The following is a 12,034-nucleotide window of genomic DNA, read 5'->3' on the forward strand; positions in this document are numbered from 1 at the left end:
CAGTTCGAAAGCAAGAAATTGTAAGTAGATAAATAGGTACCGCTTCGGCAGGAAAGGTAACAGCGCTCCGTGCACCTCGGTGTTCAGTCATGCCGGCCACATGACCACGGAAGCGTCTTCGGACAGCGCTGGCTCTTCGGCTTAGAAACGGGGATGAGCACCGCACCCTAGAGTCAGACACGACTGGTTGGGGACACCTTTACCTTTACCTTTAATGGTTTAACAATCTGGGTGTTGGGCTGCAGTCCCATACACATTTAGCTGAAGGACATTCCACAGAAATCAGGCAAACCTGCATCTTTTATTGTATTGCACTTGTGGCAACAACACATGCATCAGGGAGAAGATAAAATGGAGGAAGAATGAAGAGACAGCTTTAACAGCACATGCTTTGGGGAAAAGGGAGAGAGAGATGGAGGATGGGTATAGAGGGGGAGAGGGAAAGAGTAGGGTTGGGGGTTAGGATCTTGGGGTAGGAGGAAGGGGAAGAGGGGGACTGAGGAATAAGACTGTGCAGGAGAGAGAGAGATGTGCAGTTGGGGAGGACATTCTCTGGTGGTCAACTTCCTGGGAAAGAAGGATATTCTACAGGTGTTTATTTGCCAACAACCTTGGCTGCAGGCTTCCTCCTGTACTTACAACTGCTGTAAAACTGGAACTAGTAATATGGAGAGTGTGATTGCTAGAGGCCTTTCTGTTTTCTGTAGTTGTGTTTATTTTAAGTGATCCTGCTTTTAAAATACTAATTTCTTTGCACTTGCATGGCCTTTCTACTGACCACAGCCAGGCTCCCACTTCCTATAGTCAGGAATCTGAATGCAGCAAAGCTCAGCTGGTCATTATCACAAGGTGCTGCTTTCCAGCTCTGTTGGCAAGTTGTTGGATTTTGCTTACAGGATCAGCATCAGTGGAGAGTAGGGTAATTGCAAGGTGTAATTTAGGAGACAGGTGCCTTTGGGGAGCCTGTGGAGAAGAAATATTAATAGCTAGCTTTCATTGCATGCTACAGATGTATGACAGGCTGCCAGAAACAGGCATGCAAATGAAACTATGCCAGTCACCTTTATAAAGCCACAACAGGAATAATAATAGGACCAATGGGAATAATTCACTTATATCAAATGTGCCCAAAGCATGACTGGAATACCTCAAACTGCGTTTAGACAGTGTTGCTCTCAAGTAAACAGATCAATGTAGGTTTCCTTTATGGGTCACTGAAGATTAAGAAACAACAGCAATGAATCTCTCAGTGCTGGGTGGGGTCATACGTGCTTCCTTAGTCATGAATGAGTACAGGTATTCTTCCCTTTTCTCTTCCAGCCTATAGGCTGGGGATTTTCCTGGTTGGAATATCATCGCCTCAGAAAATGGGGTACAGTCAAGCTGGGGAGGACCAAGGCAATAGTTGTGGTGAAGAGAGATCAAAGGAACAATAATTGCAGTCATTGAGAAATGCTGTCAGGGGAGAGTGGAAAATGAAGAACTAAAAGACACCCATCTTATACCTAAGAAGTGAGGTCTTAATTTGCATGAATGCATCTTGAAATGTGGGTAGTTGGTATCCTGTGAAGCGGTCGTGTGACTTTGCCATGTCAAGTCAGAGGTCTGCAGACTTGTTTGCAAGTGCCCAATTGAAGCCTTCTGTCACGTGCTTGCCTCAACATAAGTTTGGGAAGGGTGTTAGTTTATCTGGGTAGCAACATGCTGCACCTTTGCATTTCTTAAGCCTCTAGTTTAGTCTCACACACTTCCTTTTCTCTCCGGGTCTGATTTTTGAACAAAGTATGTTGTGGCAACCGCATCACCTCAGGCTTCACTTGGCCACTTCAGACAAAAGATAAGGATTCTCCACAGCACTAGAAAGAGATGATGAGACATCGTAAGGGAGATACATACGTTACTGACCCAAAGGACAGACCCAAAGGACTGTTTTTAATCTAAAACCTCATTTATTGCTTGAGTTTTGTTATTCATTGCATAGCATTACTTTGTCCTTGACAATTATTTATCTTTTGAAGGGGGCGGGGGTCACAATTGCTGTGATCTTCAAAACCTGTTTTAGCCCTCTATATCCATTCTAAGCGATTGGAAAAATGTGGGTCTTGTGGTTTAGCAAAATCTTGTGGTGGTGCTGCAGCATTTTATTCTTGCTAAGGACCGTAACAACCCATCTTTTATCAACCTGGTATATTCTAAATGAAGGAGGCTGTCTGGTCTATCAGTGAGTTATAGATGGAACATGTCAGCATGTGACAAATCCTATCCCATCGCTGATGCAGCTTCCTGGTTGCAGTGGTTTGAGTTTATAGATGCCTGGTTGAATTCTGTCCACTGGAGGACAGTTGCAAAATTGCCACTCGCTTCTGTTTAGAAGAGGGGAAATACGTAATGGATATTGTGTGTGATCTAGCCAAAGCTAAGCACTTTTAATAACAACAATATTGGCATTTATACAGTGCAAAGTGTGAAGGCACAGTTATCTTAAAAGGTCCAGTTACTATAAAAAGTGAAGGCCTTATGCACATACCTCAGGGTTTCTTCCTATTAGGATTGTGGTCCATATACTTCTGTGGCGTGGGAATATAGCCTCCCCTAGACCACGTGAATTTGAAAACACCTCTTTTAGCCAATTTTCATATTTAGAGAGAGGAAAGGCATATATTCTAGACTCTAGAATAAAGTATAAAGTAGTTTATACTGGGGAGGGTACGTGACAACCCCCCCCCCCGCTTATGACCAGTTGAGAACAGCTTCATACGACAGCCTATTTGCAGGGGCATTCCACTAGGCTTTGCCATAGTAAGTGAGTAATGTTGAACAGTGTGTGTGTGTGCGCATGCATGCACATATGCATGCATGCATGCATGCATCTCCAAACATGAATGGGACTACAGGAGTGCAGCCAGTTGCACCTTAGGGAACCCAACTGCTACTCTCTAGATGTTTGGGATGTTTATGCAAGCAGCAAAAGGAGGAGGTTTATCAAGCCATCGATGGGTTGCAAGTTGTACAAGCCTGCTTGTGTGTGTTTATTACAACAAACCTGCAATTCTTACACAATTCTTTTTGCATGCTTAGGATCCAGTGAAAGAGCCCCAGCATCAGATCAAGGGTGCAGATCATTGCTCTGCTCTAGACTTTGCTCTGGTCTGAATATACTATTTACCAAAATAGCTCCACTCCCCTCACTCATGTGCTTCTTTTGCTCTTGAGGCCCACCTGGGTTTAAACAAACAGGCTTGCCACCACATGTAGTGTGAACCTGAGACAGTATGTTGCTTCAGCTGCTGTAGCACATACCTCTGTTTGTGCCACAGCAATTTAAATGTTGCCAAAGAATCAATCAATCAATAATAAATATATGCATTATTAAAATTGGGGGGCAGGTGTGGGTGGGACAGACTTTGGAAGCTGCATTATACTGAGACAGACCAGTGGCTTATCTAGTTCAGAACTGGCTACATCGGGGGTCAGCAACCCAGCACCAACGGGTGCCATGACACACATACCCCGGACCCCTGGGTGCACTCCTCAGGACCCCCATTCCACCTCTCCACTCACCCTCACTGCTGCTGCTGCTTCCTTGTTCCTGAGGTAAGTGTAGCATTAGGAAGCAGCAGCAGCAGCAGAAGTAAGTGAGGTAGTGAGGGGTGATGAATGGGCAAGTGGCAGACTCTACACTGATTGGCAGCAGCTCGCCAGGTTTTCTCACTGGGGTCTTTTCCAGCCTTACCTGGATATGCTAGGGATTGATCTTGGGGTCTTTTGCATGTAGAACATGTTCTCTGTCACTGAGCTACAACCCTTCCCCTAAGTGTGTGCATGTGTATGTGCATGCTTGGAAATGGTGGTAACAGATCTGCAATTGCCAAACCACTTATGTCCAGTTAGTCTCATTGAAGACAGTGAGTTTAAGATTTCAATCTCAAGACTGCATCATGTGTGTGGGCAGCTTGTTCTTTGGTTGAGTGCAATTCTGTTTAATGAGGTCGAAATATCCTAGGGGCAGAAACACACATTGGGTTAATGAACCTGCCTTTTGTCCCTTAGAAATCCAGGCCCTAATCTACTTAAATTGTAGGTGAGAATTATGTTTCAGGGGAGGTTCATCCTAATTCAGATTTGATGCATGTCACAAAACCTCCTTGATATGGTTTGTTGCAAATGTTCTTAGTAAACCAATGCAGATTGACAAAGCTTTGTGCTGGCCCGTAATAATAATGCCATCTGACATTTCTGAAGCATTTCTTTTGGTGTAAGATTACTAATAAATCAAGTATATTTTAAACTCTCTAAAGAAGTTAGATCTATTGTCCACTAAAGTAACTTCCTCCAGAGTAGTCTCACTGAAGTCTTGGAGGCTGCTCTAGATTACATAGCTTGAGAAATGAATCAAAGTGTCTGTGTAGGCAGAATTCTATCACAGAACAAAGTACTTCATTTCATTCTTAGCTCTGCCAGTGACTTTGTATGTGATACGCAAACTTACCTTCATCTTTCTGGGCATTGATTTTATTCCTGCGTATTAGGAATATTAGCCTTTGTGATTTGTTGTGAGCAAAACAGACCAAAACAAGTATTTGATGAAAGTGATTTGTAGAATAAATAACTCTATATTTAAACATACCAGTAGTAATGGAAATGATACAACTAAAGTGATTTTTTGGCAGGCTGGGAAAAGAGTCCATATTTTCTTAGTTTCTTGGCTTGTGATTTTAATCACAGTCCAGCTGACAGAGGTATTAAAGGCGGGTTCTGAAGTATATTAGCAAGACCGGTCATCTGTAAGAAAGCTATTAAGTGACTGCCCACACTGTTCACTGGTTTACACATCTCCTTCCCTATGACAGAAGCAACTTGAAACGTGGCCATGACCAACACAGCATGAAGTGTTTCCACCCCACCAAGACATCTAGCAGTGATGTGGAGGCACTGTATGTGAAGACACATGGCAAACCCCTGCATATTACAGTTACTGTGTGGAGCAGCCCATGGAGAGGGTGTTTTAAGTGGCTTCCACTTAATAGTTAGTGTTTCTGGAAATTCAAAGCAGTTCTCATCCATAATCTCAGTACTCCTCAAACAACAACACTGTAATATAGGTCAGTGTGATTATTCCAGTCGCACCTGGGAGGCTGAAAGAGAGTGAATTGCTTGTGGTTACCTAATGACTCCATAATTAAATAAGATTTGAACTGATGACAACACTGCCAGTTCCTACTAATACTTCGTATTTCTTGAGATTTTTTTCACGCTCAGAATGCTTTACCTGTCATTTACTCCATATTACGTATTTGAGTGGGAGGGACTGAGGCACAATGGCTTGGCTCAGGACATCCAGTTCATCCACAACTCTGTCTCTTAGGCTGCAGTCCTATGCACACTCCCTTGGGATCACATTACATTTATTACTTTTATATCCCACCTTTCTTCCATTATGGAACTCAAGGTGGCTACATTTGGTTCCCAGGTGGTCTCCCCTCCAAGTACTGACCAGACCCAGACCTGCTTAGCTTCAGCAAGGTGGCTGCCTCCTGTGCCTTCAGACCATGCCCTGGAACATGGTCTGAATGTTCAGTGGGATTAAGTCCCATTGAACTCAATAGACCCTTTGAAGTCAATGGAACTTACTTCCGAGTAAATTGGACTGTCAACCACAGTGCTACATTGGCTTTCATAGGGGGCTTAATGGACAGATTAGCTTTATGCATGTCTAAGACCAGTTGGGATAGGAACATAGGAAGCTGCCTTATACTGAGTCAGACCATTGGCCCATCCAGCCCGATATTGTCGACACTGACTGGCAGTGGCTCTCCAGGGTTTCAGGCATGAATCTTTCCTTGCCCTACCTGAAGAAGCTGGGGAATGAACTTGGGACCTTCTGAATGCAAAGCATGTGCTCTCCCACGTTGAGCTATGGCCCCTCCCTATTTATGGTAGGTTATAATATGGTATGGGCACATGCCTTTTTACAGGGGCCTGACTGATATAATCTGGGGTAAAAACACAAAACATAAGAGCCGTGCTCAGTCAGATAAAGAGCCTATCTAGCCCAACATCCTGTTTCCCATAGTGGCCAACCAAATGCCTACTAGAAGTGCACAACAGGATATGAGGGAAATAGCCCTCTCCCACTATTATTCCCCTGAGCCATCATGACTGGTAGCCATTGATAGCCTAGTCTTCCATGAATTTGTCTAATCCTCTTTTAAAGCAGTCTAAGTTAGTTGGCATCACCACATCTTGGGGTAGCAAATGCCATAGTTTCACTATGTGCTGTTTGAAGAAGAAAGTCCAATCAGCTTCACTGAATGACCCTGGGTTCTAGTATTATATGGGAGAGAGAGACTTCTCTCTATCCACTTTCTCCACCCCATGCATATTTTTATAAACTGCAGCTATCGGGTGCTATAGAAATGTAATAAATAAACTTCTGTCATGTGCTCCTTACTCACTTTTCCAAATTTAAATGCCCCCAAAATGGTAAACTTTCCTTGTAAAGGAGTTGTTCCAGCCCACTGACAATTTTGGTTGCCTTTTTCTGCGCCAGCTCTACAATATTCTTGTTGAGATGCTGTAACCAGAACTGTATACAGAGCTCCAAGCGTGTTCACAGCATAGCTTTGTACAAAGGCATTATGTATATTGGAAGTTTATTTTCAATCCTTTTCCTAATTATCCCTAATATGAAATTGCCTTTTTCACAGCTACTGCACACACAGCTTTTCATTGAGGTATCCACCATGACCCCAAGATCCCTCAGTGACAACTCAGACTTCATCAGCGTACATACGAAGTTTGACCCATTCATTATGCATGACTTTACACATAATTACAATCATTTTTGTCATTTTGTTATCCATTCACCTATTTTGGAAAGATCCTTTTAGAACTCTTCACAACCACTTTTTGTTTTTAACCACCCTGAATAATTTGGTGTCTTCAGAAAACTTAACCACTTTACTGCTCACCCCTGATTCTAGATCATTTATGGAGTTAAAAAGCACTTGTTCCAATACAGATCCTTGGAGGATCCCACTTCTTAACTCCTTTCATGTGAGAACTTTCCAATTATTTCTACTTTCTGCTTCCTCTTCTGAACAGTTACCAATCCATAAGAAGCCCCATCTGATTATTCCATGACTGCTAACTTTTCTCAGGAGCTTTGGCAAGGGACTTTGTCAAAAGCTTTTTAAAGATCCAAGTATAGAATGTCCTCTGAGTTACCCGAATCCACATGCTTGTTGAGATTCTCAAAGAGCTAGAAAAAGTTTGTTTGTTCGTTTGTTTGTTTATTATTAGGCAGTATCCACTCCTTCTGTTGCACCCATGAGACTAACCACTAGTGCAACAAGAACTAATGCTTCCTAAAACAACCCCTGAAATGTGTGGAAATGCTAGTTTCCTGAATGGGCCAGGTCAGCGGAACTCCCTTCTGAGTTTAAAATTGTATCATCAACTGCTAGCTTCCCATTTTGCTAGCAGTAGGTCCCAGTAGCATTGGATACAGTCTGTTGTTGTTGTTGTTGTTGTTGTTGTTAATGAATGGTATAACCCTCTTTTCCCCTCCAAAAAAAGAGTCTCTCAAAGCAGTTTACAAAATATAAAAAGTATAAAAACAAAAATTAAACACATTTACCACAAGCTTGTAGTTTCCTGGATCCCTTTTAAAAATTGGCATTACATTGGCTGCTTTCCAGCCCTCAGGTACAGAGGCCAATTTTAGGGCAAATTTTTGTTAGAAGATCAGCAATTTCACATTTGTATTCTTTAAGAACTTTCAGGTTCTTTGGGAACCATCCAGGCCCATTTATTAAACCCACTTGTTCATTCCAGTAGATCTCATGCAGGGGACATGCTCGGTGAATTGAATCCCTTATCTCTCTCAAACAGAGTTTTCATTTGTGAGAGGATGAGGAGGGAGGTATATCCAACTATCCAATTTCCCCATCATATAACACTAAGGAAAGTACTTCACACAACCACATTTTCTCAGTAATCCCTACGGGACTGGGATGTTCCCACCCTCCCATTCCTCCTGTTAACAGCAGGGACTTAATTTGTTTTCCATATGGGGCAAAGAAAGCCTCTGTGCTTTTCTCTCCTCCCCTCTTTCTCCAAAGCAAGGCCTCATAAAGCCAATAGAATTGCCCCATGCTGGGCTTTTTGTAGTGTGAAATCTAAAACTGCTCGACACCACTGGCCACCATCTCAAAGCATGACTGAGGGAGCCAAACATCAAAAGATCATCTGCACTAATTGGGGCTTTTGCTCTGAATGGTAAAGGCAACTAAAAATACCCAAATATCTAAGATAGCCTGAATCTTAGAATTATTTCCAGCTGTGATTGTGTTGAGTCAAAATTTGAAAACAAAACCACCAATTCCAACAACAATTATTAACACGGGAAATTCCTCCTTGTGTGATGCTTCGACTATTTTTTTAACTTTCATTTTCTCCGAAGGGAAACAACCAAAACAAAATCATGACTCTTACATATTGGACCAAAGCAAGCAGTTCTGAAAGTCAGCAGATAATGTTGGGAGAGATGAAATTTCCTTTTAGTGTACTATTACTTTTACTGCTGGCTTTCCTTGTACTAAATTCAATAAAGAAGCATAGGCTAAGAATTAATTAGTGGGGGACACTTAACATCCCTGTGAGACTTTCTTTAAAAAAGCCGTAGCCAATGTCCTGTTCTAGTGTACTTATTTTGCTTGGAAACATCGCATTATATCCTGGATATACTTCTCTGTTTTTGTCTGTGGTGGTTTTTATCTTGAAATCTCAAAATACTCAGAATGTATTCCCAGCTACAATCCAAACTGTGCTGCAAATCTTTCTTGTACAGAGACAGTTGTAGCTCTCCTGCAAATAAAATGTTGATGAGGCCCTCACCTCTGCTGCAGTATACTATGGTGTGGTGATTTAGCCCTTATTAGCCCTCACTGTCTTTCATTCCCCTGCTTTTTACATTTTTGCTGTTCATGTGCACTTCACCCTCCAAAGTCTACAGACTGATTAAAAAATAATTTTAGGTTTCCTCACAGGCAGCCAAATAGTCCCCACTTGGCCATGGAAGCTCACTGGGTGACTTTGGGCCAGTCACAGACTCTCAGCCCAACCTACCTCACAGGGTTGTTGTTGTGAGGATACAACGGTGAGGAGGAGGATAATGTAAGCCGCCTTGAGTTCCTTGCGAGAGGGAGAAAGGCGGGGTATAAATGCAATAAATAAATAAATAAATAAATAACTATGATGGTGCGAGGTCACAAAATATCCTTCTCCCCTACTGAAAAGGAAATGAAAGCTACTATCTGAGGTGCACTTACTAGGGAGTAAGCCCCATTGAACACAGTGGGAGTTACTTCTGAGTAAATATGCATAGGATTCCACTGTAAGTAACAAGCAGTTCACCATGTTTCTATGGAGAATGAGTAGACATGAGCAAAAGACAAATGTCTGGATAATGGAAGAGTGTAAGAAGCAAAACATTAGCTGCCCAAACTTAGCGGGGAACAACATTGTGGGGTGATTGTGACCTGTTTTGTGGAGCTCTAACAAAGAAACCTGGGCAGGGTCATGTGATGAGGTGAGGGCTGCATAAGCCAGTCCAGGTATTTCCTGGCACAAATTGTGCAAACATTTGCTGGTATGAAATGCCCTAAGGGCTTGTTAGTATGTCTCCCTTCACAAATGATTGACTTCCCCACTTCTTTCTGTTGCTGTGTAGTCAGAACATTCTCTGTTGGCTTTGTACAATGCTCCTGGAAGCATTGCCAGGCATAGGCATAGCATTGGCTATTAGAATTAAGCATCTTTTAGGCTTATAAAACCTTCTTCACCAGCAAAGATGTTCTTTAGGACAGGAGGGGGAGATCATGGATGCTATGGGCAAAAAGAAGGATCTGTTTCTTGCCCTCTCAAGGAAAAACTTATTTTTAGTCTTCTGCCAGGTTTAAAACTCTTTTTAGTCCTGAATGGAGCACAAAATAAAACATTTAAAGTTTCCTTTCAGCCAAAATGTTTGTCAAGCATAAAGTATTCATCAGAAAGGTGGTTTGTTTGTTTTTTACATGGGTCATTTCTGCTCCACTCCATCACGTTCTGATATTTATAGATTCATATTCGATTTGGTGAATCAAGACCATAAGGGGACACAACACACAGTGATCAGTTATTATCTTTTCAGCTGGTACACTTGATGTGCCTTACATATTTTACTATTATCTAGCTAATGAGCACTATTATGTGAGCACTACTAAGCATATGTATGAAAAAGCATAAATTGCCTTGTTGGTCAATAGAAAAAATCCAAAATCCATGGTAGAACAATACCTTTATAAGGATCAGCCAAAATGTCAACATAGTGAGCAAGATTTCAAGTTCTCCAAAACTCTTAACCAGGCTGGATGTTAAGCGAAACAGAATAGGGGGTGGGGGTGGGAGAAATGCTGGTATGATGTTAAAGTCACAAAATAAACCTGGGTTACTTTCAGATGCGGCTTTTATCCTGCCAATGCCCTGCTTCCTTCACACAATGTTATGGGGGAGCGAGATGATGACAGCATCTTCTACTCAGAACCCTCCCATGTTTTCCCACCACCTGTGTCTTTTTTCTTATCACAGAAAATTCATTAAAGAAGAAAAGGTGGGATAGCTGCACAGTTTTGATTGATAGCAATAGGAGCCCTCTGTCTGGAAGCACTTGTGGAAGCCCTCCGAGAACCATTTCATTCTGCAGACAGAAACACTATTCAGGCGTTCAAAGAACATGCAGAAGGGATAAAGTCTGCAGGGGAGATTCTAAGTCTGAAGGGGGATTCTAAGCACATTAGAATCCCCCCTGCGATCAGACATCCTGATAACATAGCCAAGTGCACTTAGAATCCCACTTCTGACTTTCCTACTCAGTGTGGGGAGGTTAAGTGTGGGGTTGTCAGGGAACAACATGTGTGGGGAGGTTGGGGGCGGGGCTGTGGGTGCATTCCCTACATAGTTTACTTTTTTTTCAATGTCCACATAGGGCTGTTATGGCTATAACATCATGCCACCTTTCTCTCTCCCTCCTGCCCACCCCCCAGTCATTTTACTTAATGTCTAGCCTGATGAAGAGTTCTGGAGAACTCAAAAGCTTGCTTTCTATTCTGTTTGGTCCTAATAAAGGTATTGCCCTACTGTGGATTAAGTGTACGAGATACCACAAAAAATGGCATTGAACCTGGCCTTTTGTTATGAAAAGGGGTTGGACTCGATGGTCTTATAGGCCCATTCCAACCCTACTATTCTGTGATTCTATGAAAAGATTTTCATCCTAAAAGTCTTCAGTGGGTATGGTATAAATCAATGTGAAACACTGGACATGTGAAAAATAACTTTCGGTGAACCAACTAGACTTCACAATCTAATCAAGTGAATTCCTAGTTCTGTGGGGCTAAACACTTGAAGGAACAATGTGGTTAACATATGCCAAACCAAGATGTTTGCTAAGAGGAAAAGAAGGAAGGGAACTCTTAATGATAGACAGCAGCGCACCAAGTATTACTTTGTTGAATGATTTAGGTCATGAATGCTACATAATAGTTGCCATATCTTAGTCAAATCATAGTTTTTGGTAAACGTTAAGGCTTTGGTGTGATGGGCACCTCAGTTTCCTTACAGTGGAGCTTTAAAATCACCAGAATCTCATTCCACTGAGGATATATGGATATTTTCACCCTACATATGCTAGGAGATGGTAGCAGAAAATGGAGAGTAGGCCATGCCTAGCCAGATATAAGTCACAGGAAGTGCAAGAGACAAGGGAGAAGAAACAGGAGCTAATAGCGCCTAATTTTAATGAGGGAAAATGACTGGTATTTATGTGGCTTTCCTCTCCCTTTCATTACATCTGACCACCTTGTTTATTTTCTTCAGACAATTTCCCCTGGTGTTACGGATTGATTTTGTTTTCTGAATTAGAAAATCTGTTGTGCACCTACCATCAGCCAGGGGGCAACCTAGTTGACTAATGAGTTAGGAGTGATTTTGAGTC

The 12,034-nt window shown here is 42.2% G+C and overlaps 1 protein-coding gene across 5 annotated transcripts in view; it reads left to right on the top strand.

Annotated features, from left to right (window-relative positions):
- Positions 1–12,034, top strand: part of PPP2R2B (protein phosphatase 2 regulatory subunit Bbeta) — a 390,243-nt gene that overhangs the window by 359,045 nt on the left and 19,164 nt on the right. The window lies entirely within an intron of this gene.

The sequence above is a fragment of the Heloderma suspectum genome, chromosome 2 (assembly GCF_057233095.1).
Source record: "Heloderma suspectum isolate Gila_16-S chromosome 2, 16-S_ref, whole genome shotgun sequence".
In the NCBI taxonomy this organism is placed as follows: domain Eukaryota; kingdom Metazoa; phylum Chordata; class Lepidosauria; order Squamata; family Helodermatidae; genus Heloderma; species Heloderma suspectum.